The sequence below is a fragment of the Lissotriton vulgaris genome, unplaced genomic scaffold (assembly GCF_964263255.1).
Source record: "Lissotriton vulgaris unplaced genomic scaffold, aLisVul1.2 SCAFFOLD_586, whole genome shotgun sequence".
Classification (NCBI taxonomy): Eukaryota; Metazoa; Chordata; class Amphibia; order Caudata; family Salamandridae; genus Lissotriton; species Lissotriton vulgaris.
The window spans coordinates 721,873-749,475 of record NW_028250360.1 but is presented as its reverse complement, the minus strand read 5'-3'; positions in this window follow the sequence as shown (position 1 = coordinate 749,475).

The following is a 27,603-nucleotide window of genomic DNA, read 5'->3' as shown; positions in this document are numbered from 1 at the left end:
AGACTAAGTATTACCTCACCCGAAGCACTTCTTTTTTCTACATCTGACTCTTTCCGTTTTCGGGTCCGCTATTTCTTTAAAGAGTGTATGTGTTTCCACACATCACTTTTTGCTAATCATTGAACTTGGAGCCCACGACCACGGATGGCTCATTTGCATGAGAGGTGAGTGTGATGTCGCGGGTGACGCTAGCACGATTTATCGCGGTGCCGCGACACCAATTAAACTCAGGAGCCGGTACTGCTGTTTGCTCGTGGCTCTGACTGACTCGCTGTCCACGGCTCTTTATTTTATATAGCGGGCGCGTGACGACACGCGCCCGCGCTAGCGTGACCTCGTGGACGCGGGTAGACTGCAACGCTACCCTGCTCCTGAGGACACTACATTCCTTCTAACCTTTATTGAACAATAACACAAAATCGGACATAATAGAAATAATGAGGATCTGTTACCAGTCACAAAACTTCAGTCTCTGAGTGATCAAACCATGAAGTCAGCTAGCCTGGAAGATGGTGCCGGGTTCTGGCGTAGTCCATATCTGGACTGCTCTCCCCTCGATAATGGCACCGGCGGTGTCATTCTTGTTGGGTTTCTGCTTTCCGGAGGCCTTATCGGGGAGCTCGGCAGGCTCTCTCCTGGGGTTGCCGGCAGCAGCTGAGTGTCTGAGTCCAACTGGCTCTCATCTTCAGATGGTCGGGTTCCGGTCGATCTGGAGTTCCTGAATGGACTTTCTTGAAGGAGACGTTGCGACTGACAACTTCGGCTCCCCTCTGGGCAGTCACCATGGTGCCAGTTCGGCGAAGAACAGTCCAAGGCCTGTGTTCAAACGGGAGCCGGAATTTGCTTCCATAATGCCGGTCTTTGAGGTATACACTGTCTATTTCTTGGCTGTCGGATTCCTTGGCTCGTCTCCGGGTGCTGGCTTGGTCATTGGACCATGTCCGGTTGGCTAATGTCTTTTCCGCATCGACTTGGCTGGGACCCAGTTTGGATGGTTCGGGATAGTGTCTTTTACTACTAGGCCCATGGTTGCTGGCCCGGGGCTGCTTCGGTTGTGAGATGAGGCATCAGCCGATATTCTCTTAGAAAACTGTAGATGGCCCTTTCCACTGGTGATCCATCAGCATGTGCGATGCGTATCGTTTTGTTAAGCGTGCGCATGAATCTCTCCACTTCCCCATTAGCTTGGGGCCAGCGTGGAGTCACTTTCCTGTGGTGGATTCCCCAGCTCTTTAGGTAGTCTGCAAACTCTTGTCCCTGGAAGGGTGGGTCATTGTCCGTCTTGACCACCTCAAATATTCCGTGCGTGGCAATGGTTTTCTCATACTTGGTGATAACTTCCGTAGCTGTCTGAGTCTCCACGATCTCCACCTCTGGATATTTTATGAAATCGTCAATGATCACTAGGGCATATCGCCCATCGGGGAGATGTACGAAATCTGCGCTCACGCACTCCCACGGACTTTGGGTATTGTCTTTGGTGATGATTGGATGGGGCCGATCTGGTTGCCCTGCTGCTTGACACCAGGTGCAGGTTCTGACCGTCTGCTCGACCATTGCGTCCATGCCTGGGAACCACACCTTGGCTCTTAGTCGGTTCTTGGTTTTCACCATGCCTTGGTGTCCTCGGTGTGCCAGATCTACAGCTTGCTGAGCCAGGCTGGAAGGCATCACCAATCTCGGTCCTCGGAGGAGGCAGCCTTGGCTGTCGATCGACAGTTCGTCCTTAACCCGCAACATGGCTTGCAGTGTTCGCTTGCTCAGGGTGCTTTGGATCGAGAGCCAGTCATTCGACCGAAAGGCTGCGGCGACCAGTTGCAGACATTCATCTCTCTGGCTAGCTTCAATGATGGCCTCAAGACTCATGGGCAGAGGCCAGGCCCTTTCCAGTACTAGCCGGACATATTCCTCAGTGTCCTCCGCATCCTCTCTCTCTGCTTGCGTGGCTGTCCGGGGGTGTCTCGAGAGGTAATCTGCAGGATTCGATGAACCTAGTTTGTACTGACTCCCTAAATACTTTAAAATAAAGGAACGCAATAATTTTAAAAGCACTTACCTTGCCGCCGCGTTCCCCGGGGATCGTTATCTTCCGTCTTCGGTATTTTGCAGTAATGCGCATGCGCGGGCGGCCGCGCATGCGCATTTTCACGAGAAAATGCGCATGCGCGGGCGGCCGCGCATGCGCATTACTGCAAAATACCGAAGACGGAAGATAACGAGCCCCGGGGAACGCAGCGGCCAGCGGCGGCAAGGTAAGTGCTTTTAAAATTATTGCGTTCCTTTATTTTAAAGTATTTAGGGAGGGCGGGAGGGAGGCGGGTGGCGGCCAGCTACGCTCCGTCTGCGGAGCGTGCGTAGTGCCGCCTGGCTCCGCCAGCTCCGCAAAATGCGGAGTGGGCGGCACTACGCACACTCCGCAGACGGAGCGTAGCTGGCCGCCCACCGTTAACCGAGAGTCAGGGTGTAACGGTAGCTGGTGATAACCGAACCGGAGGTCCATCTTAGAGAACCACCTTGCGCCATTCAACTCTCCCAAGATGTCATTGATGGTTGGGGTTAGGTGATTTTCCCTCTTCACCGCCGCATTCGGGAGGCGCTTGTCCACACAGATGCGGACCTGTCCTGGCTGCTTCGGCTTTCGGGCCACTACGATTGGGGACACCCATGGAGTGGGCCCACTGACTTTCTCTGATCTTTGCCTCCCGCAGAGGGGGACGGCTGCTCAACTGGTTGTACACATTGGCCGCCATCAGCTCTATGGACGCTCCCGTGTCAATGGCGGCCCTCACCTCTTGCTGGTGAATCTAGATTCGGCATTCTGGCAGATGTTGCTTCTTCCGTCGTGGCTGGTCAATTGCGAACACATAGTGGACCGGGTACTCACTTGTCTCATCATCCATGTCCTCACTGTCGCGTTCCTCCACTATTGCTTGAGCGGCTTCCTTCTTTCAATCAATCAATCAATAATATTTATAGAGTGCACTACTCACCCGTGAGGGGCTCAAGGCGCTGGAGGGAGGGGGGTGCTATCACTGCTCGAATAGCCAGGTCTTGAGGTGCCTCCTGAATGTGAGATAGTCCTGGGTTAGTCGTGGGTGTGTGGGGAGGGAGTTCCATGTCTTGGCAGCCAGGTGGTTCTGTGGATACGTGGGACGATGGCGAGGGTGAGGCCGGCTGAGCGGAGCTGGTGGGTGGGGGCGTAGAACGAGAGGCGGCTGTTGGGGTATTCTGGGCCCATGTCGTGGAGCGCTTTGTGTGCGTGGGTGAGGAGCCTGAAAGTGATCCTCTTGTTGACGGGGAGCCAGTGCAGGTTTCTCAGGTGTCCGGATATGTGGCTGTGGCGAGGGATGTCGAGGATGGGTCGTGCGGAGGCGTTCTGTATGCGTTGTAGTCGTTTCTGGAGTTTGGCGGTGGTTCCTGCATATAGGGCGTTTCCGTAGTCTTTGACTTCGTTGACCGGCATACTGCTGCATAGTGGTTCATCCACCCACACACACTGCACCTCTTCCCTTTCGCCGGGCAGTCCTGCATGCGGTGGGGAGTGCCTCCCCAATATCCGCACTCCTTCCGCTTGTCTTGCTGTTTTTTTCCCGGCAGTCTGGCGTACTTTTGGTCTTACCACATTCACTTTCCCCGCCACGTTGACTTTTTCGGTTTTGACTGGTCTGTGAAGGGTTGCTTCCATGTGGGAGGCTCTGGCCAGCGACAGCTCTTTGGAGCGGCCCATGGTGAGGATGTCCACTAGTGGCTTTCCGTCCTCCTGAAGGATGGTGACTCTGAGTTTCGAGGAATAGCACCCTTGGATTATCTGGCCTCGGATTTCCTCCTGTTCATCCCGGAATCCGCACGTGTTGGCCAGCTCTTTCAGGCGTCCGTTGAAAGCATCCAACGACTCTTCCTTCTTGGCCTGGCAAAATATGAACCTCTCATAGTCTCTGTTCGCCATGGGTTCAAAGTGCGTATTTAAGGCGTTGAGGAGGGTGTGATATGTCTTGGGCGTGGCTTCCACTATAGTTTTATAGATACAGTGGATATCCTTACCCCCTAAATGTAGAAGTAGGGCTCCTCTCCTCTCACAGGTTGTGCCCGCCCCTTCGAAGTAGATTTGAAGACGATCAGTCCAGTCTCTCCAGCGCGGGCCAAGGGACGATGGAGTCCCATCTACGACAAATGGCTCAATGGCGGTATTCAACGCCATTTTGGCACATGCACAGTGTGATTCGCGGCCCGTGTGCTGCACACCTTTTGGGCACACTGGAAATCGCCTGGCCGAGGTCGCTGGTGACGATGGCTGGTGTTATTTGTGTGGCCGGCCTTCCCTCCCTTCTTCCACAATGGCTGCCTGCCTGGTGCACAGCCCAGTCCTCAGTGGTAGGCTCACATGGCACTCGGGTGTGGGCTCTCCCTCAGTGTTGCCTGCCGTTCTCCACGATGTTGCGCACAGACAAGGGCTTCAAAGGCACCCTGGCAGCAGCACCCAGGACCATGAGCTTGCAGCTGGCAAACCACGAGGCCTCGTGGTCTCCGTGGGCCTGAACACAACCGCCCTCAAAATGGCCCACTTACAAAGCAGAGGGGGGGGGCACTCAGCACAGCTTGGGGTCGATTAGCCCCTCGTCGCCAGTGTGACGTCGCGGGTGGCGCTAGCTATCGTGGCACGGCAACACCATTTGACTCGCCGGCCACGCCTCTTTATTTTATATAGCTGGCGCGTGACGACACACGCCCGCGGTAGCGTGACCTCGTGGACGCGGGTAGACTGCAACGCTACCCTGCACCTCAGGACACTACATTGAGTGCGGGGAAAGACTTTGCGTCTTTTAAAATCATTTCCCCGGACACTCCTTATGGTTCCACTTGGAGACTAACTCATGTCCTAGAAAGTCATATATGTTAGTATCCAGATAAGGGTGGGGGGTAGCCGTATGTACGGGAACCGAACAGGGGTACAAAACTTAATATACCTGGAGTATATACGTTTGTGACACCTCTATTGATCTTAACAGTCAACAGGGGCAACACTTTGATTGGTGGTCCTATAAAGGGACAGCGTGTATATAAAACATTTTATGGACACTTTCTTTTTTTTCCGTTCTTTACAGGGGCCTATCATAGCCCTGCTCAGCATCCAAATACTGGTGAAATCTTGCGGCTATACTTCAAAGTAAGCATACCCCAATATAAACAGGGTCTGACACCAGAATTTAGAGTGTTGTTCTAAAATAGCGGGAGGGGTACTAAATAATTGCCTGCTTGAATTCTTTCAGGGGCACATAGTATCGTTCTCATCCGCAATGGGTAGACTGGTAATACCATTGGGAATACGACACCCTTGAAACGGAATCGGGTAGACTGAAAACACAACTGGAAATGCATCACCTTTTAAAACCGTGAACTTCTACTTTTTGTACGAAGTAAGTTTCTTGGGGCCATTAAAATATATAAGGGTTGGGGTTGGACAAGTTGGATCTGTCAGACATGGCAATGTAGTTCCCTCTTCGCTCTCCTTCATCGTCTATTAGGGACTTATAATAAGCTCACCAGTAGCTGTTTTCGAGCTGACATTTTGGATTCTGCTTGAACAACAAGCAAATCTTTTCAGGCAAATTCCTAAGTAATTAAATACTGGAGGAATTACTTACGCTCGTTAAATTCTAAATAAATTCCTCTGGGAGTCTGTCAATTTATTCTGTTCTGATTACAGATTTCAGAACATATTTGGATCCTGAAGAGTTATACGCATTTTGAACATTCAATGGTGAGAGATGGTTGACTAACAAAGCGACTATCGAATTTACTTCAAGAGGTCAGTCTTCTGAACCTCATTCTTTTCCAAGTATCCACTATCTGCTATCTACAAATCGGGCGTTATTTTTCACTATCTTTTCTGACTGCACATTCTCACTTTGTGGTTTTGGGGCTCGTTTGGTATCTTTCTCAAAGAGAAAAATTGTTTCTATTCTAATAGTACGGCAAAAATCACAGTCACAGGAGTAATGTCTATTTCTTTCTTTCTTTCTTTACTGTTTTTTCTTTAAAGTACTTATAAAGCGCATGGCTGCCTTTGCAAAGAGTGTCCCAGCGCTTAAAGCCAGACTAAGCAAGAGATAAGATAAAGGGAAATATTCCTGGGCAGGGACAGGGAATAGGGCAGAGGAAATTAGGCCTGGCAAAAGAACCAAGTCTTCACAAGACTTCTGAAAGCCTGATGGTCAGGGTTGCTGGGGATGTGAAGGGGGAGAGATTTCCAGAGAGTGGGGGCCAGGCATCTAAAGGAGACCGCTAGATCTAGCTCAACGTATGTGAGGGATACAAGCAATTCGCCGAACGAAGGGCCCCCGGAGGGGTGTATCATATGCAAAGATCACCTAAGATGTCTGGGGCACTTCCTGTCAGTATCTTATGCGTGATGCCGAGCGTCTTGAAACAGATACGCTGTTCAAGGGGCAGCCAGTGCAGTGGCAAAGTGAGCAAGGGACCCACGTCTGGGCATACCCTGCCAACTTAGTGCGAACAAAGCAAAACCAAAGGGGATGATGAACAGAGTGTTGAACATTGCAAGCACTCACCCCCAGTTTGGGCTGGACTGTTCTCATGAGGCACGGGGTCAGACTGATTTGCATATGGCAATGTCTGAACTGGGGTGGCAGAGTGAGCTAAAGAATGATGATGGATTAAACCCAGATCAGTTGACTGGTGGTAAGTGCTTGCAATGTCCAACACTCTGTCCATCATTCCCTTTGGTTTTGCTTTGTTCGCCCTAAGTTGGCAGGGTATGCCCAGACGTGGGTCCCTTGCTCACTTTTCCACTGAATTCAAGCTAGCCTTGCTGATGACGGCTGATTAGCCAGAAACCGGTCCCAGGATGCTTGTTCCCGGTCCAGGGAAGACATGGTTTGGAAGTTCAGACTGGACTGTTCCCCTGAGGCACAGGGTCAGACTGATTTTCATATGGACATGTCTGAACTGGGGTGGCGGAGTGAGCTAAAGAATGATGATGGATTAAACCCAGATCAGTTGACTGGTGGTGAGTGCTTGCAATTAGGCATGGGCGGAAAATCCGTTCCGCTCGCGGATTTTGCGGATTTTCGGGAAATCCGCAATCCGCGAGATTTGCGAATCTCCCGCAAAATCCGCAAATCCGCGAGCAGCGGATTTTGCTCGCACTGCTCGCACTGTTCGCGTGAGTTCGCGTGAGTTCGCGCCCCGCGAATAAGTGCAAAATTGCAGAAATACGATTTTAGCAAAACTGAAAGTAACTACTTACCAGGTTCAAAAGTTCAGGCTCATCATTAGTAGCCATTTCCTGTAGTGCTTCCTGAGGGGCCCCTCCAGAGTTCAGTTGCCAGTTGAAACTATTATGTGACCCTGCTCTGAACCTCAGAATAGTTACACATATGCCACAAAGGTCCTGAATTACAGCTAAGGGAGACAAGCAGGAGCCAGGCTGGAAGTTAAAATCCATTAATCAGCCCCTAATTCATTATTGTCAGTTGGGGCAGGGCAGGTGTTGTAACTAATTTTGCAACAATGAAAGCACTTAGCAAGTGCAAAAGATCACTAATCAGGGCGCACTAAGGAAGCAGGTGCCAGCTAAAAAAATATTCTGTGACACATTTATCAGCCCCAAATTAATTCAGGTCACTTGAGGCAGGGAAGGTGTGCTTTGCTTTGCCGAAAATAATGTACACTGGACAACCAGAGGGTGTGGTGATGAAACAGAGGGTGGCATGGGTGGGCCAGAGGGTGGCATGAGTAGTCAGAGAGTGGCAGTGGTGACAGAGAGTGGCAGTGATGAAGAAGAGTGTCCCAAACAGGCTGGACACGTAGAAACAACAAGTTCGCGAAACTTGCGACCCGACAGGTAAGTTCGCAATTTGCGAAAGTGTACAAAACCCTCGCGAACTGGCAGAAACACGGGCGAACACAAAAAAAAAAAATCCGCAAATTCGCGGGAATTCGCGGATTTTGCGGATTGCGAATCCGCAAATCCGCATAATTCGCGAACGCGAGATCCGCAAAATTCGCTCATGCTTACTTGCAATGTTCAGCACTCTGTCCATCATCCCCTTTGGTTTTGCTTTGTTCGCCCAGACGTGGATCCCTTGCTCACTTTGCCACTGGTTTGAGCTAGCCTGGCTGATGGCGACTGATTAGCCAGAAACTGGTCCCAGGATGATTGGTTCTGGTGCAGGGAAGACTTGGCTTGGCAGTTCGGGCTGGACTGTTTCCATGAGACACAGGGGCAGACTAATTTGCATATGGCCATGTCTGAACTGGGGTGGCAGAGTGAGCTAAAGAATGATGATGGATTAAACCCAGATCAGTTGACTGGGGGTGAGTGCTTGCAATGTTCACCACTCCGTCCATCATTCCCTTTGGTTTTGCTCTGGTTGGATCCAGTCAGATGTGGTTCAGAGCCAAGGCTTCCCTTGTATGAAAGATGATTATGGTACAAAGCATCATGAGCATGATTTTATTGGGTCTACTGCTTTCCTCAACTTTTGAAGCCCATATTCTTACTTCATGTAGTTGGCCTTGCTGTGATTAGTGCGCAAATCTTCAAAATGGGTAATTTAACACAGTATTGTTAATCAGGGTGGGTGATTCGATCCCGAAGCACCGGGGCCTATGTGTAGACCACCTACTGCTCCAAGTCACTCACATAACAGTGATGACTGACTTCAGCATTGGAGACATCTGCTGAGGATGTTTGTGATTGTCATTTTATTGCTGTCATAATAAACTGTGACGTTTTTCAGTGTAGTAGCTATTACCGCAGCCCTAAGTCGCATGTGAACGAGAACCTACTGTCTGCTGAAGGAACTTCCATTCTCGACCCACAGGAGCAGTAAATCTGTGTTGCGGGAGGATTTATCCTCTCCCTGTGCTCTTACGAACTTCCCGCTACATGGCCTTGCAATGGTTTCTGTGAGAATGCAGGTGTTGTTTCTGACAGTGGGAAATTGTGGGGACAAACCACCAAGAGACAAGCAAAATGATAAAAATCAATGCACTGCAGTCGGACTCGGAGACATTGGAGCCGAGAAGTGGGCTTGGTTGACATCAAAGGGCGTGTTCCAAGAAGGCCACAGGTAACATGATGTTTTCACTGTGCCCAACTGTGCATAAATCCATTGTGTTCGAGCTGCAATAAGAGAAAGATTTATATGTCTGTTTTGACTCTGCTGAAATGGAAAGGCAGGGGAAAACCGCTGTGCGTAAGGACTGCTGTGTGTGTTGCTACTCGTTGCAATAAGAGAAAGATTTATATGTCTGTTTTGACTCTGCTGAAATGGAAAGGCAGGGGAAAACAGCTGTGCGTAAGGACTGCTGTGTGTGTTGCTACTCGTTCCCGTGACAATACTCCAGGGGAGTCAAATTTAAAAACAAGCATTGCCATAGCCAATAGGTCTCGCCTTTGGGACCTTTATAAGTGTTTAGTTATCCAACACAATATCTTTGGTGCAACAAAATCATCTGTTGCATGGCTAAACATTATAAGGTCCCAAAGGCGAGACCTATTGGCTATGCCAGTGCTTGTTTATGTATAGTGGTTGGTTTGAACATGGTGCAGCACAATATCCTTGGTGCAACAACATCAACTGTTGCATGGCTAAACACTTATAAGGTCCCCAAAGGCAAGACCTATTGGCTATGCCAATGCTTGTTTAATTTTCTGCTCTTCTCTGGCTTTACTTGCTACAAAAATCAATACAATGAATACATCCTATTGCTATCACTGCCACTGAACTTTATCCAAATATTTCCCTTTTCAAACAAATCAGTGCGGGGTCTGGATGGACTAATGCATCCACTGTAGGGGCTAGAGCTAAAGCTCATGGTCACAGGTTCAAATTCTAGCGACTCCACTCAGCCTTTCATCCTTCTGAGGTCAATAAAAGGAGAACCATCGAGTTTGGTAACAATAAACATCTGTTATTCAGCGCCAAGATACCCTTGTGTGAACGTGCGCTTTACAAATACACGGTATGTTAAAAGTAGTGTGGTGAAACACAAGAGGCGCGGGGTCCAGGAAAATATGATAAATCAGAGGGAGGGGCCAGGCTGGGAGAAGGATGGAAGAACAGGCCTGTCAAACCAACTTTAAATGGGGGAGGCAGAACTGACCCCGTGGAGGGCGGGGCCTGAAGTGAGGGACTGAGTGAGATTCGGGTTGAATAACAGTAAACCTACATCCTGCAAAGGGAGATTAGCAACTGTCATGGAAGCGGTCTCTGTTGTGCAAAGCACTGAACATGAGAACTGATCATTTAGATCTGGAGCCTGCAGGATTAATTCAGACAAAAAAGAAAGAGGGAGGGAACGGGGGGAGGGGCTAGAGGAGGGGGGAATTCCGCCAAAGAGAGAGGAAGCGCTGGGTTCTGTAGCACAGTGCTTGAGTAGTGCCTGTACACTCATAGCACCTATTACAAAGTGTTCAGACAGCAGAGCTAGCAGTTAGAGTGCACAGACAAGCTCAAGTTTCATATAGCAGCACTCTTTTGGTTACTCAGATCTTTGAAGACTAGACAACAGAGACAGTCATTACTACAGAGATTTTACAGTCGATGGTGTCAGATGAGTCCTGTATCTAGCTTGTTTTCACGTTTCTCGCTTTGGAGGGCTGTCTGAAAGACATGTGTTCCCGTCGTGGTAAGAGCTGGGAGTATGACCGCACTGCACGCTGTGGGTCACTCTGGCATGTAGCGACAGTATTGCACTGTACAAAGCTTCACAGCACCGGCTCATGTCCTGATAGAGTGTAAGGAGCGGCTGTCCTGTGCCAGAATCCAACCATGAGGCTTCTGTATATTAATGTGCACACGGACAGCATCACTTCTAAAGTAAAGAATGGAAAACAAATGATACTGCTCTTCAGAGAATAAAGCAGGCAATAACTCCACCTGTTCATGTAGCAACTCCATGAGGAATAAGCAAACTTTGCTTTCTGCATCGGATCGAAAACACGTACTTCTCTAAAATTCTCGACAGACCTCCAGTATCAACTACTTTTTATCGCGGACCACGGAGACGTTAGCAGCCCTATTAACAAGCCATAGTTGTTGCTTACTTATCTTATGCAACCAGCAACCATTCAGAAAGCCAATAGTCCTGACTTATTGAAGGTAAGATGTTGCTTGTTGTATCATATGTCTAGATTTATTGTGGGAACTAGAGACCTTTCAAACTATAACTCCAGTCACATGGTCAGACCACCCCCTGCTTGCTTCCCAACATAAAACAACACTATACGACTCATCTAAAACCACCTTACATCATCCACCTATCGGCCGTGGAACAAGCTCAATTTGGAACACTTAGAAACACAACTAACATCCAGTACAAATCTGGAAACAATAAATTCTGTCAAAAAATTGAGTGTCTTTAGGAAGCTTTTGACATCCTGATACCACTCAAAACCACACAGTAGAACAAAAGAAAAAAAGCACCTTGGAGAAACATAGAAATAAAAGACATAAAACAACAAATTAGAAAGCATCAACATACCTTGCTCAAAACAAACAACAAACAAGACAAACTTCACCTATAGAAAATTAACAGATTACACAAGTCCGCTATCAAAAAAGCTAAGAAAAGGTGCTATTCAGACAGAATTCAAAATGCTAAATGTGCAAATAAAGAATTCTATAAAATACTTAGTGAATTTCCCAAACCAAATTGCCTAGAAGGAACTCATCCTGTTACTCCAGGTTTCAGACAAACTGGCAAATCATTACACGGACAAACCAGACACATTGGAACTCTACTTAAAACAGAAACAAAGCACCAGCACTAACCTTTGTACATAACAATAATCCAAGAATACTCTAACCCAGCCTCTCCGTTCCTTCCAACAAATCTCACATGATGACTGACTGACTGAGTGGGTATTTCTAGAGTGCACTAATGCCGAGGCGTCTGTTATGGCTGTCTTTTTGCTAGCTCTTTGGAGATGGAGAATGATGGAGTGTGACTCCAGCCTATCACCCCCATAGCATAGGGATTAGGCCGATAGACAGGGACCCTGTCTTACATATATAAAGGCATTTCGTATAATTTCCCTTAGAGTAAGGCTTATGAATTTAAGTTAGGGGATAGATATATAAGTACTAGTCATGATTCACTCATTTGCTAACATGCCGATCTGTTTTTCATGGAGCTATGCATATTATGGGCTCCGTAGGCCTTAAACGAGACAGACTCCATTTTGCTTTCTGCCCGGTAGCTCGAGAAGGCTTTCTAGGTGAGAGTAATGTTTTAGTTTCAAGCTGTTGTTCGCTTGGAGAGAACCGGTTCAGGCTGACCCTTATCGAAGGAATGTATTTTTCTCCACTCCGAAGACACAACTTCAGGCCGGCCGGCTGGGAAAGTGTCCTTGGTACGGGGAGGTACAAGAATTTGGTGGGCGGCAGGTTACTGGCCGTGAATTTCCATGAAGGAACGGGCTTTGATATTAGCGAAGGTGTTAGTCTTTTTGTTAGTTAGTCCGTAGGCGGCATCTAGCCGTTAGCATCTCTGCCATTATTCATTTTCATGGTGGATGAGTCGCCATCTTTGAAGTCGGAGAAAGATTTAAGACCGAAACTCTCTGAGATAGACTGAACGAGAAGTAGCGCGGAGCGCACTGGTACAGAGAGAGAGAGAGACGGTAGCTAATAAACAGCAAGGTTCCGAGGTCCTGAGGGAGAGCAGACGAGGTTGAGCCTAGCGGTGCAGACGTGTACTTGTGACGGCTGAGGGTGACTGCAAGGCGAGCCAGGACCCAGAGATGAGACAGGAGCCTAGATGACTGCCGAGTCCAGACTTCCCACTAACCAGGTGATACCCACTCAATTTATGTAGGATGTGCACTCTAATCTTTACCTTTTTCTTGCAAATGTAATGCTGCATAGTAATGTGATTTATGTTTATTGTTAATAAATACCCTAATTCATATAGAATTATTGTGTGCCTGGTGCTCATGTTCAATCTTGATAAACCCGACTTCTAGTTAGGAGCTGTTTGGGTGAACGGATGAGAAATCCCGATCAGGTAAATGGTGACTGAATAAGGAGGGAGTGGGTGGATCTTTGATGCCAAGAGCAGGGAGTACACTACATAATCTGAAACCATATTCAAAGTTATTACTGTAGTTTTATTCCAGGTAGACCACTGAGACAATACCCCCGAATAATGGTTCATAGGAATGTGGTCGTCGTTGATATGCGGCGTTAGTGATAACACTGGGTGGGAGACCAGTGGGAATACCCACCAGATTGTGGCTTGGATAAGTGAGAACGCCAGGGAGGATACTGGCGCTTAGTTTCGCCAGATTGCGAACAGTTTGGAAAAGGGAGCATTGGGTTCTGCAGGCCCGTGTGTAGACACACCGGATTGTGTGTCAGATCTGCCCTAGGGTAGAACGGTCTGGGTCGGGGTGACCGCGAGGCCAACTGATGTGAATAAGATATTGTAGAAAATCCGTACATACATATATTGTCATTCCCCGTCCTTAGGTGCGACCTGTATATTTATTTGTATATCTACTCATTGTGAATACGATCTGAGGAGGGAAGGTGAGTACGTTTTGGCTGGGTCGCAGGGGCCCCTGGGGGCTGATCCCATCTAAACAGAAAATCCAGCCATTACATCTGGCGTCACGAACTGTTTACGAAGCCTGTGTGCATTGTGTTGTTTTAATCTCGTTGGTTTGCGCTCGGCTTGTACGTATGAAATTTTGTTTATAATTGCGTATATAGTTTTTGCGTGTCATTATGTTTGCGAAAAAATCAACGTCGGTTTTCAAATTACCGATCCAGATTCCCGGCTGGGAATCTACGCCTTACGAGGCTTTGGCCCGTGAGTGGGCTGATTCTACTGGTTTGAGTGAAAATTGGTCTTCATGCTTGGAGCAGGCGGAGCCTGCCGATGTGGTGTCATGCCTACAGAAAGCGCCAGTAGTGAAGGGTGATGAGCTTCCTATTTTAGGACGCAGAGGGTGGATTGTTCTTAATGCATATAGAATATTGCATGAGAGGTTTGTTCAACTACAGAAACAGTTTAAAGATTCGGAAGGACAGTGTGTCGAGTTGCAAAATGCGCACACTTTGTTGCGTTGTCAAAACAAATTGCTTGCCGATAAACTTGAAACATATCAGACCATTGCCGAAAGAGCTGCGGTCCGTATTGCACGATATAAATATAAACATCGTCGTGGACGTGTGTCTTCACGCAAGGTGCGTATGATTGTAGCGAAAGCTGGAATGGATTGGAACCCCGACGAGTGGGACGGTAATATCTGGGATTCTCATACTTCTGACTCCTCGGCAGAGGAGGGTGACAAGCGCGAGTCTTCTCGCTCCGGACGTGATTGTAAATCTGCTTCATGCATTGATTTGACTCCCGATTGTGACCGTGCTCGTTCTTCCCGTGTGGATGACGTAGCTTGCCCTGATTGTTCTGTTAAATCTAAGATGCGGGCTTCCTCGGAAGCTCTTCCCGCAGTCTCTGCTCACCCGATTTTTCGACGAAAATTACAACAAGCCCCTGGTAATCCGGGTGGTATTGCTCTCGATTGTATGGAAGATTTTACTCAGCAGGAGATTAGTGACATCCTACAACGATTTAAACAACGGCCTGGTGAGGCCTTGCTTACCTGGATGGTGCGTCTTTATGATCTTGGCGCTGCCGGTATTATGCTTGATGCTGTTGATTGCTTACGATTTTGCTCTTTAAGTTCTGATTCTACGATTCAGGACCATTTTCGGAATTATAATGGTGGTGTTCAAATTTCTTTGCTCCAGCTTGCGTCTGAGGGCTGTAATCATAAATATCCAACTGAATCTGATTGGCCTACTGATGAAAAACCGTGGTATACTCTGCGCGATGCGTCGCAACGTTTGAAGGAGGAGGTCATGAAAACGTGTATCTTCCTTAGTACTGCTGACAGGTTATTGGATGGTCTTTTAACATCTTCTGTGCGTAACCGCATTATACGTACTTCCCCTGTTGCTTATAAGCAGGTCATGATGACACTATTGATTAATCAAACTGGCAATCCTTTGTCTGCTGTGCTCGAGTCTGTTCGTCAGCTTGGTGAGCTGGGTGAATGGTTTAAACCTGAAAGACAATCCCGACCTGAGGGTCGTACTGGTGGGGACTATAAGTTCTCTAGACGTGACATGTTTCTTGCTCTCATTGCTGATGGTGTCAAAAGGGAAGACATTGATGGCGAGCCTAATAATCGCTTATGGGACATGTTTCGTAAGCGTGGTTTGGATCGTAAGGAGGGTGCCCGCCGTGTGCGAAAGAATGAGTATGACCGTGGTTCGGATGACAGTGGTGATGAGAGGCGACGTGTGAATTTTGATCGCCGTGATGATCGGCGCTATGAACGTGATGGATCCCCCCGTCGGAATGATGGGAGGGGGAGAGAGGATGAGCGTGAAAGGGGTAGAGATGATCGTGTTTCTGACAGACGACGAGATGCAAGGAGTTACTCCCCTGACATGAGAAAGAGAGAGGATCGTAACAGACTCTCTGACCGTAATTCACAACTTTTTGAATCTGACACTAATCCGTTTCGTACTGGAGACGGATATGAACAAGAAATCCTAATACCAAAGAAAACTGAGAACATTTACCCTGATCTGTCTTGGTTGACGGAACGCAGGAAAAATGACTAGGAAATAGGTCAAGCTCCGGTACGCAAGTGGGCCCACAGAGATTACAGACCCTATGTAGATATTGAGATTTTTTGGAAACATCGTAATATCCAAAGGGCCCGAGCGTTGGTTGATACTGGGGCGGAGGCCACTTTAATTCATGGTAAGTCGAGAAAATTTCATGGACAGTCTTTTACAATTACCGGTCTGGGTGGTAAAGAGACACCCGCAGTTCAAACTGCACTCGAAATTAAAATTGGTAGGATTCCTCGTAGAGAATACTCTGTGTTGGTTGTGCCACTTTTGGAATACATTATTGGAATTGACATTTTGAAAGGTATGACTTTGCATTTGGATGATGGATGTTATCAATTTGGTTCACGACAGTACATTTCGACCAGACCCGTACGGGTTGGCCGTTTACGCATGCCACCTATTAAGATCCCTTTAGCGACGAAAGTGATTTCTCAGAAACAATATCGCATTCCAGGTGGTCATGAAGAAATTACAGCTACGATTCAGGATTTGGTTGACGCGGGAGTCATTACTCCGGTCACATCTGCTTGGAATAATCCTGTTTGGCCCGTGCGCAAAAGTGACAACTCTTGGCGCATGACTGTTGATTATCGAGAATTGAACAAACACACACCTAAATTGACTGTTGCAGTACCTGACATTGTTACACTGATTCAGAGAATTCAAAAGCATCCAGGTACATGGTATGCTTCCATTGATATTGCTAATGCATTCTTTTCAATTCCGATTGCCCCCGAATGCCAGGAACAATTCAGTTTCACATGGAATGGACGTCAAAAATGACGTTCCGGAGTCTTCCTCAAGGCTATGTACATAGTCCTACGATCTGTCACCGGCTGGTGGCGGAACATTTGTCTGAAGTATCCACGAATCCACAAGTTCAGATTTGTCATTATATTGACGACATTTTGATTCAAGGTGAAACGCAAGACCAGGTACAATCCCATTTAGATCAAATCATTGATTGTTTGCGAGCAAAAGGTTGGGAAATTAATCCTGACAAATTACAAACTCCATCCCAAGCTGTAAAATTTCTAGGAATTAATTGGCATGAGGGTCACAGAGAGGTGATTCCACAGGTTAAACGAAAAATACTTGATTTTGCTGTTCCCAGAAACAGGAAAGAGGCGCAATGCTTTATTGGATTGTTTGGATTTTGGCGTCAGCATATTCCCCATTTGAGTCAGATCTTGGCTCCATTGTATCGAGTCACTCGTAAAAAGAATGCGTTTGAATGGGGTGAACCTCAACAGACTGCTTTTAATTTGGCTAAAGAAGCTATTCAGTATGCTTTGGATTTGTGGCCTGTGAGTGACGGTGATGTGGATTTGAATGTGTCCGTGGAAGGCCTGTATGCCAATTGGAGTTTGTGGCAAAAGCAGGGCAGACAAAAAGTGCCATTAGGTTTTTGGACCAAAAAGTTGCCAGAGGCTGGTGAGCGTTACTCACCTTTTGAAAAACAGTTGCTTGCTTGTTATTGGGCTCTGGTGGATACCGAGCAATTGACCCTAGGCCATGCTGTGATTTTGAGGCCTGAAATTCCCATTATGCAATGGGTTTTGAGTTCACCGAAGTCCCATCGACTTGGACATGCTCAGGAGGCTAGTGTGATTAAATGGAAATGGTACATTCAGGACAGGGCACGTGTGGGTCCGAAAGGTGTGGCGGTTTTACATGAGCGAGTGGCGCAGGCGCCCTCCAATGAGGCTGAAAGTGAGTGTTCGGTTCCCGTAGTGCAGGAGTCTCCCGTGAAGTGGGGTAAATCATTTGATGATCTGTCCGCGGAGGATAGAAAACATGTGTGGTTTACGGATGGTTCTGCGAAGTTCATTGGTGACAAAAGACATTGGAAATCTGTTTCTTATAACCCAACTACAAAGAAATTGTTATGTACAACTGGAGATGGTAAGAGTAGTCAATATGCTGAACTCTATGCGGTTTATCAGGTTTTGAAACAAGAGTTACCAGGTACATGTCATATTTTCACTGATTCTTGGTCCACTGCAAATGGACTAGCGGTGTGGCTGCCAACATGGCATTCTCATAATTGGGAACTTCATTCTAAGGAGTTATGGGGTAAAGAGTTGTGGCAAGAAATTTGGGAATTGCTTCCGCAGAGTACTGTAACAATCTTTCACGTGGATGCTCATACTCCAATCGACTCCCTTGACAAATTTTTTCATAATATTGCAGATGAACAGTCTAAAATTTCTGAGGCAGTGGTTGACATGCAGGATTCTGATTTGGCGGGATTGGCGAAGTGGGCCCATCAGAAAGCAGGACATTTTGGAGAGAAAGCCACTAACAGGTGGGCTGCCGATAGAGGAATTCATATTCCCTTTTCTTTAATTAAAGATGTCATTCTACATTGCCCCATTTGCCAGCATTCTAGAAAGAAAGAGGTGCCTCAAATTGTTCGAGGCCACTTACATCGAGGTAAATTGCCCGCCCAAATTTGGCAGATTGATTATATTGGTCCGCTCCCTATGAGCAGAAACTGTCAATACATTTGTACAGTGGTTGATACTTATAGTGGCCTTTTGGTCGCTTTCCCTTGCAAGAATGCTACCCAAGTGAATACCATTAAAACCCTGGAGCTCATTATTTTGTACTATGGTGTCCCATTCCAGATTCAATCAGACAATGCATCCCACTTTCGTGGAAGATTGGTGCAGGAATTCTGTACGGAGAACAATATAGATTGGGTGTTTCATATTCCATATTACCCTCAAGCTTCAGGACTGATTGAGAGAATGAATGGCTTGTTGAAAGAACAGTTGCGCAAGTTGACTGATGACCGTTACAGCCAGTGGAGAGATGTCCTACTTCAAGCTTTGTTAATTTTAAATAATCGTCCTTTATTACATGCTGAATCTCCTTTGATGCGTTTGTTTCCTCCACATATTGATGCAAAACCTAATTCTGTTTCGAAAACTGTCACATATTGGGAAATTACCCCCGGTGCTTTGGCTCCATGTAGAGCAACCCCAGGTTCCGCAGGCCTTGACCTGTATGCATTAAATGATGCACAATTTCCAGGAAAAGATCGAATCATTGTTGAGACTGGCATTGGTGTCTCTATACCTGCCGGTAGTTTTGGATTAATTGCCCCTAGATCTGGCCTGGCCCTGAAAGGTGTACAAGTACTCGGAGGAGTAATTGACAGTGATTACCAGGGAGAGATTAAGGTTCTCTTGCTTAATAGCAGTGAGACTGACTTATTAATCAAAAAGTCTGACCGTGTTGCTCAGTTACTGATTATGCCTGTCTTCAGTGGTGAGATCAAGAAAGGCTCTGCCCCAACGTTGCTAACTGTGCGAGGACAAAAAGGCTTCGGATCGTCTGATCTTCCTGGAGCTAAAATATGGGTGCAATCGCCTAAAAATCCTCCTGAACAGGCTGATATTATTGCGACCGGTCATGACAACACCGTTTTGGTGATGAAGCCAGGGAAAGATGGCTGGGAAGCTGTCCCAGCTGATAAATGTTACTTACGAGAATGATTAAGGCCTGTATTTGTATTGTTTCAGATCATTCTTTGGACTGCTGCTGCAGGATGTGTCGGCGTTGGACTCCTTTTGGCTTGCTACGCCGGGAGAGGAGAGGATCCACCGACGCCGGTTGATGGAATTATAAGAGCCACGCGGTCTGCGTGGCGTTCGTCTTCAAATTTCTGGGTCACACTCGCGAAGCGGGTGACGAACTCTCCGCATTTTTGCCTCACTCCTATGAAGAGTGTTACGGACATTCTAGCGACCTGTTTGGTAGCTGTCCCTGCATCCACTGAGACTTTGCGCCATGTGTTTAATGTATCCAATGCCCGACCTAATGTTATTCTGGGCGATTTTGCGGCCCACGAGTTCTGTCCCTCATGTACTCTTCTTCCGGACCTTGATATCCCTATTATTTCCAGAATTACTACTTTTAATATTACCCCTGGTGACCTTTGCTTCGTGATGACCTGTAATCCTAAGGCTATTACCGAGTGTTTGCATTTGAAACTCCAAGCCGCTACTACTTTTTCATTTCATCAACGTTTGTTATGTTTAAAGAGACTTCCTAATTCATGCCTTTCAGTGAAGAACAATATGACCTGTAAACGTTTAGTAGTAGCAACTAGCCATTATCGTTCAATGTTATTGCCGGCTGGATGGCTCTTTTCCTGCGGGAATTCATCTTGGCCCTATATTCCTGCAAATATTTCTGGTGGCCCATGTGCCATCACTAGATTAAGTTTGCTAATGTTTTCTTCACATCCTCCTTCCCATTCCCGTATTGTTCGTGACTCAATGTCATTACATGAAGATTGTGATTCCTCTGTTCATCTTTATTCCAGATCAGAATATCTTGGTTTAGCTTTTTCTATTATTGGTGTTCCAGCATTGGCCGTTTATAATGCCAAAACAATCGGAAAAATGGCCTGCTGGATGGTGAAGTCTATAAATCAAACGTCTACTGTTTTATCAGATTTATTATTAGATTCCCAAGGTGAACGTAGAGCTATTTTGCAAAACCGTGCAGCAATCGATTACTTGTTGTTAAAACATGGGCACGAGTGCTCTGATTTTGAAGGTCTATGCTGTTTTAATTTGTCTGACCACTCTAAAGATATCCAGTCCCACATTAACAAACTCCACGACTTGACTGCAGAAATCAGAGAACATATAGATCAGGGTTTCTTTGACTGGCTTTTTAATTGGCTCCCTGACATGCATTTTATGCAACAAATTTTAGGGGGGGTGATTGTTGCTGTTTGTATCCTTATAGCAATTTGTTGCTTTATTCAGTGTATCCCTTCCCTGCTACAATTTTTTAGACTTAGTAAGGGTCGTAGATCAGTTAATTTTGTCTCATATTATTCCTCTACTGACGTTAGTTCTATTTAGTTTGTGGTTAATAGACTGGAGTCAAGGGGTGTAATGTTATGGCTGTCTTTTTGCTAGCTCTTTGGAGATGGAGAATGATGGAGTGTGACTCCAGCCTATCACCCCCATAGCATAGGGATTAGGCCGATAGACAGGGACCCTGTCTTACATATATAAAGGCATTTCGTATAATTTCCCTTAGAGTAAGGCTTATGAATTTAAGTTAGGGGATAGATATATAAGTACTAGTCATGATTCACTCATTTGCTAACATGCCGATCTGTTTTTCATGGAGCTATGCATATTATGGGCTCCGTAGGCCTTAAACGAGACAGACTCCATTTTGCTTTCTGCCCGGTAGCTCGAGAAGGCTTTCTAGGTGAAGAGTAATGTTTTAGTTTCAAGCTGTTGTTCGCTTGGAGAGAACCGGTTCAGGCTGACCCTTATCGAAGGAATGTATTTTTCTCCACTCCGAAGACACAACTTCAGGCCGGCCGGCTGGGAAAGTGTCCTTGGTACGGGGAGGTACAAGAATTTGGTGGGCGGCAGGTTACTGGCCGTGAATTTCCATGAAGGAACGGGCTTTGATATTAGCGAAGGTGTTAGTCTTTTTGTTAGTTAGTCCGTAGGCGGCATCTAGCCGTTAGCATCTCTGCCATTATTCATTTTCATGGTGGATGAGTCGCCATCTTTGAAGTCGGAGAAAGATTTAAGACCGAAACTCTCTGAGATAGACTGAACGAGAAGTAGCGCGGAGCGCACTGGTACAGAGAGAGAGAGAGACGGTAGCTAATAAACAGCAAGGTTCCGAGGTCCTGAGGGAGAGCAGACGAGGTTGAGCCTAGCGGTGCAGACGTGTACTTGTGACGGCTGAGGGTGACTGCAAGGCGAGCCAGGACCCAGAGACGAGACAGGAGCCTAGATGACTGCCGAGTCCAGACTTCCCACTAACCAGGTGATACCCACTCAATTTATGTAGGATGTGCACTCTAATCTTTACCTTTTTCTTGCAAATGTAATGCTGCATAGTAATGTGATTTATGTTTATTGTTAATAAATACCCTAATTCATATAGAATTATTGTGTGCCTGGTGCTCATGTTCAATCTTGATAAACCCGACTTCTAGTTAGGAGCTGTTTGGGTGAACGGATGAGAAATCCCGATCAGGTAAATGGTGACTGAATAAGGAGGGAGTGGGTGGATCTTTGATGCCAAGAGCAGGGAGTACACTACATAATCTGAAACCATATTCAAAGTTATTACTGTAGTTTTATTCCAGGTAGACCACTGAGACAATACCCCCGAATAATGGTTCATAGGAATGTGGTCGTCGTTGATATGCGGCGTTAGTGATAACACTGGGTGGGAGACCAGTGGGAATACCCACCAGATTGTGGCTTGGATAAGTGAGAACGCCAGGGAGGATACTGGCGCTTAGTTTCGCCAGATTGCGAACAGTTTGGAAAAGGGAGCATTGGGTTCTGCAGGCCCGTGTGTAGACACACCGGATTGTGTGTCAGATCTGCCCTAGGGTAGAACGGTCTGGGTCGGGGTGACCGCGAGGCCAACTGATGTGAATAAGATATTGTAGAAAATCCGTACATACATATATTGTCATTCCCCGTCCTTAGGTGCGACCTGTATATTTATTTGTATATCTACTCATTGTGAATACGATCTGAGGAGGGAAGGTGAGTACGTTTTGGCTGGGTCACAGGGGCCCCTGGGGGCTGATCCCATCTAAACAGAAAATCCAGCCATTACAGCGTCTTTGCGCTGTGTAGTGTGAGTAACAGTAACAAGATTACAACAGACGTCCAAAAAGCCAGGTCTTGATGTGCTTACGGAAAACCTGATGGTTGGGTATCAGCCTAAGATGTATAGGTAACGTGTTCCACAACTTGGCGGCTAAATGAGAAAAGCGCTTGCCACCCCATCTTGCCCTTTTGAGCTTGAAAGTATTGACCAGACCCACGATGAATTAATGGACCTGGTCAAAGCAAGCAGGCCTGCCAGCAGCCCTTCTGACCCGTGTCCACCACAATCTTTCAAGACAAGTCTTTTAAGAACTTCTGCTGCCACTCCAGAAAGAATCACCATCAACAATTCCTTAGCTACCGGAGTGTTTCCAGAAGAACTCAAAAAGTCACACATATGCCCTTTACTGATGAAAACAAACTTGGACCGGCTTGACCCTGACAACTACAGACCCATTAAAAGTGGACCTTTCCTGGGCAAACTGATAGAAAGAGCAATTCATTGAAGAGAATGACATACTTTCAGACTTCCAAAGAGGATTACATCCAAGAGAAGGCACTGAATGTGCCTTCCTTGCCATCTGGGATGACCTGAAGAATACAGTAGACGACAACGGGGTTGCAGCGCTACTCCTTTTGGACCTCTCGGCTGCCTTTGACACGGTTGACCATGACACTCAAACAATGACTATGAAGCCGGCATAGAGAGAACTCCTCTAGACTGGATCACGTCCTACCTTTGAAACAGAACTAATGTCATCCATACACCACCTTTCTCATCCAAACCATACTCCACAAAAGTAGGGGTCCCTCAAGGCTCTATCATACAGCCCATGCTTTTCAACATCTACATGAAGTCATTACTGGTACTGATCAATCAATTTCACCTCACGTGCTATAACTATGCAGATGACACGAAAATACTCCTTCAACTGGAATGCCCCAAAGACATTGGAAAATCCCCAATTTTCAGTTGTCTCAGAACCGTGGATCAGTGGATGACTTGGAGCCATCTCAAAGTGAATGCTTTCCAAAATGGAAACATGACCCGCTTGCCGCCTGGCCTGATGAACTAGGATCACCGCCTAAAGTATCGAAGGAAGTAAGAAACCTTGGAATGACCATGGACTCTAAACTATTGATAAATGCCCAAGTGGATAAACTAGCAAGATCAAGCTTTGTCACTATAAAAACGCTGCAATGAATTTTCCCTCATTTGATAATTTTTCACAAGGTCCAAGCAACCAACTCCCTTGTTCTGTCCAAACTCGATTACGCCAATAGCCTCTACCACAAATTACCTTTAACAACCATAAAAAGAGTACAACGGATTCAGAACTCGGCTGCCAAACTACTCTTGCATATCAAACCGCGAGACCATATCTCACCAGCCTTGAAAGCCCTGCATTGGTTAAAGGTTGCCAGAAGATCCACGTTCAAGCTACTTTCTATCACCCACAAAGCAATACATGGAATTTGATCGCTCTTCATCAGGAATAAAATCACCAAACACATTCAACAAAGGAACCTATCTTAATAAAAAGATCTGCTAAGAAAAAAACAAAGAAACACCTGCTCTAGAGGGGCATCTCACCTCAAAATCCCAAGATACAAGAAAAAACCATGGGTGGCACATCCTTCTCTATTCAAGCAGCCAAACTATGAAACTCTTTACCCCCCAACACAAGATCCGCCGACAACCACCTTATCTTCAGAAAACTACTCAAGAATTCGCTCTTCCCCACATAAGCACCATACGCAAACGGAAATTTGCAGCATATCCTTCTGTATATAAGCATTTATTTTCACTATAGATATGTACCTATCTCTGTGTATTGCTTTGTATAAACATAGAATAATTTTTATATAAAAATAAAAAAATATTTGGTCTATATGTACTTGCTTCCATTGTGCATCTATGTCCCATGTACTTGGATCTGTTTGTTTGTTACTTCCCCCCCAAAAAAGCATATCCAATGCACTACCCTATTTCTTATCCTGTACCTCTATCAATATCTTTAATCTACATGTACTTACCTCCTTTATGCATCTATATACTTTCAATGTACTTATGTATCTATATATTTATCACTTTCTTCTAATTTAGCATTTCCAATGCACTACCCTATTTTTCAGCCTATACTTCTCTCAATATATCTTGTAGCCCAACTTTCTGACTCATCTCAAACTTCTTTCTACAACTCTTTCCTTGCACTACCCTATCTCTCACCCTATACATCTATCAATATATTCTTTACATCCACTCTCTTTTATTCCAAAGCCAATACCACTACTATGATCCCTAAAATAACCCTTTCTAGACTCTCCTCTATTCAACTCCTCCTTGCATCATCTGGCACCTCTTTTTACTATACCGATCCCGCAAAACAAACCTTTCTAAACTCTTCCCTCTGACTCTTCCCCTCCAAAACTCATTTTACTCACCCAAAAGCCACCTCCTCCTGCTATGACCTCCAAAAAATAAATAAATCCAAACCCTTCACTATTCTATCACTCGACTATCCCTTTCAATCAAAATAAGACTAACATGTTCACTTCTCATATTCCATATTCCACTATACTAATTTACCACTAATCTTTTATGGGTCCCAAAGTAGCGCGCTACTCTCCAATCGCGAGTTTCAACACCCCATAAGGGTTACAAGCGCTATATAGTTGCAAACCTTTTTCCCTTTGCTACCCCTCCCCAACCCTTCTAAATCCAAATAACTGTCTAACATAGCCACCACTCAAATTACTTTCATGTTTTACCATACTAATTCAACACTAATCCTTATGGGTTCCAGAGTAGCATGCTACTCGCCAAAAAAAAGCGCTTCTAAACACCATCAGGGTTAGCAAGCGCCATATAAATACAAACCTCTTTCCCTCTTGTATCCCACTTCCCACCCTTCTCTATCCAAATAACTGAATAACATATCCACCACTCAAATTACTTCATATTTCACTATACTATTTTCAACACTATCCTTAATGTGTTCCGGACTAGCGTGCTACTCGCCAGTAAAGCACTTCAACACCCATCAGGGGTAACAGGTGCTATATGAATGCAAACCTTTCTTCCCCTTCTATCCCTCTGCTATCCTTCTCACTCCAAATAACTGACTAATATCCACCACTCAAATTACTTTCATATTTCACCTTACTAATTCACCACTAATGCTTTATGGGTTTCCGGAGTAGCGTGCTACTCGCCCCAAAAAATAAATAAAAAGTGCATTAATCCCCATATGGGGTAACAATTGCTATACAATAAATGCAAAGCTTTTTACCTCTACTATCCTTCTGCTATCCTTCCGAATTAATTAACTGACTAACCTATCCACCACTTAAAAGTTACTTTTATGTCTCACTATACTAATTCAACACTAATCCTCTATGGGTCCCACAGTAGTGTGCTACTCGCCAAAAAAGCGCTTCGACGCCTCGCCAGGGGTAGTAAGCGCTATATAAATGCAATTATAATACACTACAATACAATATATCTGGATGTAATGACGGAAGCAGCCAGATAGAAGTCAGGTGGCACACTATGCTAAGCACACATTTTTGGCTTAAGTGTTTTTAAGTCATGCCCTTAATTACATTGGCCACTCCCCTTTGAGAGACCCCCCAGTTTTTTCACCCCACTTAAAGCCCTGAGTGTGTGTGTGTGTGTGCGCGTGCGTGTGTGTATGTGTGTTTTGTAAATGAGTTAAAAGCTATGGAAATACATACCTAGATGTATGTATGTAGTGTGCACTGGGCCCACTGTACACCTTAAGCAGGGCTGGGACTTGTGAGCTGTGGGGTACTACAAGGTTTCTGCACTAAAAACATCAACCCATAAGTACACATCCACTCCCTGAGGAGTGCGTGCATCTCTCTGCAGGAAGCGCCTCAAGACTCAGAAAGCATTTTGTGATGCATCACACGCGTCTGTGATCAGCAGATTAGACGCAGAGTTCTGACCACCTGAGCCTCTTTACTAGTAGTACACCCTGTGCAGGCTCTTGGACAGAAAATCGGCCAGGCACTTACTTAACAAGACCAGCCCCTGCCATCTAAAGACCCCAAGGAATCCGTTTTTTGAGTGCAGGAATCGGGAGATTACCCTTAAAAATGTAGTATCCCAAAGGAATCAAGATTGTTGGCATGCATGCTTATTGTGTGTAGAACTGGCAGGTACTTGCATACAATACGTATCTCATTTCTATGACACGTACGCCTATTTTCGCTACAACATCGCCATCAACGTTAGTAGTGGTGAAACTATGTAGCTTGCACAACTCATAATAATAATATCACGCTGGCGTATAGGTATTGAATGGTAGGAAAGTGTTGAGACATTGGATTGTTGTTTATTAGGTGTGGGCTGCCCAAGACTGTATTGTTCCTTAGGATTGGCTGAAAAAATGCGAGCAATTGCTACAGGTCATATCAGCGACATCACTTTCTGGGCTCCACGGCCTTCCATTCTACCAATCGTTGAGTGCTGCGGTGCCAACTTTTTTAGCCCCCGCCTACTATGTCGTAGTACCAGAGTACTCAGCGTCCAATTACATGGTCTTTGTGGCTGTACAATGTTGGCTCCTGCAGCTCTCCTCTTCGGGCGTCTGTCGCTGTTACAAGCGAGGTGATTGTGGTGCGACTGTCACAATTTAAGTAAGCAGTCAAGTCCTGGGTGGGAGAGTGCTCACCACGCTTTGTGCTTCCCCTGGTAGGTTAGCTGGACTGCTGCTGTCCCCCCGCTCTGCATGTATTGGTAGCCGGACTAGCAAGGGAGGTCAAATTCCTAACTTGTGCTGTCTCTGCCTCCCGATGTGAATTGTGAATACGCCACTGTTTTGTCACCCATGCATAGGCTGTAAAGCATTGCGCGCATGTGAGACAAAAGAGTGCGAATTGACCCACCAATCACACGCCAAACAAGCATTTCATAGTGCAATAGGACGCGTTTTTACGCAAAACCCATTGCATTGGAAATGGGAGGGTGGCGGTCCAGGAAGGCACAAATGGGAGTGGGGGGAAGAAGGTGGGGGCAAAAAGTCACAGACTGCGGGAGGAGGAGGGGGGACACAGGAGCAAAAATAGTTTTGGAGTAAAGAGGCCAAACGCCATAGAAGGATATAAATGACAACATGGCCATCAGGAGGAGGGACTAACAACCTGAAAACAAATCAAAATGCTGAATTTAAGATTGAAGTCAAGGAAAAACATAGGCAGAAATTGGGCGTAGCTTCCCCCCACAATACTGTATAAAGGATCTCTCGACGAGACAGCGCACGCGCTGCCTA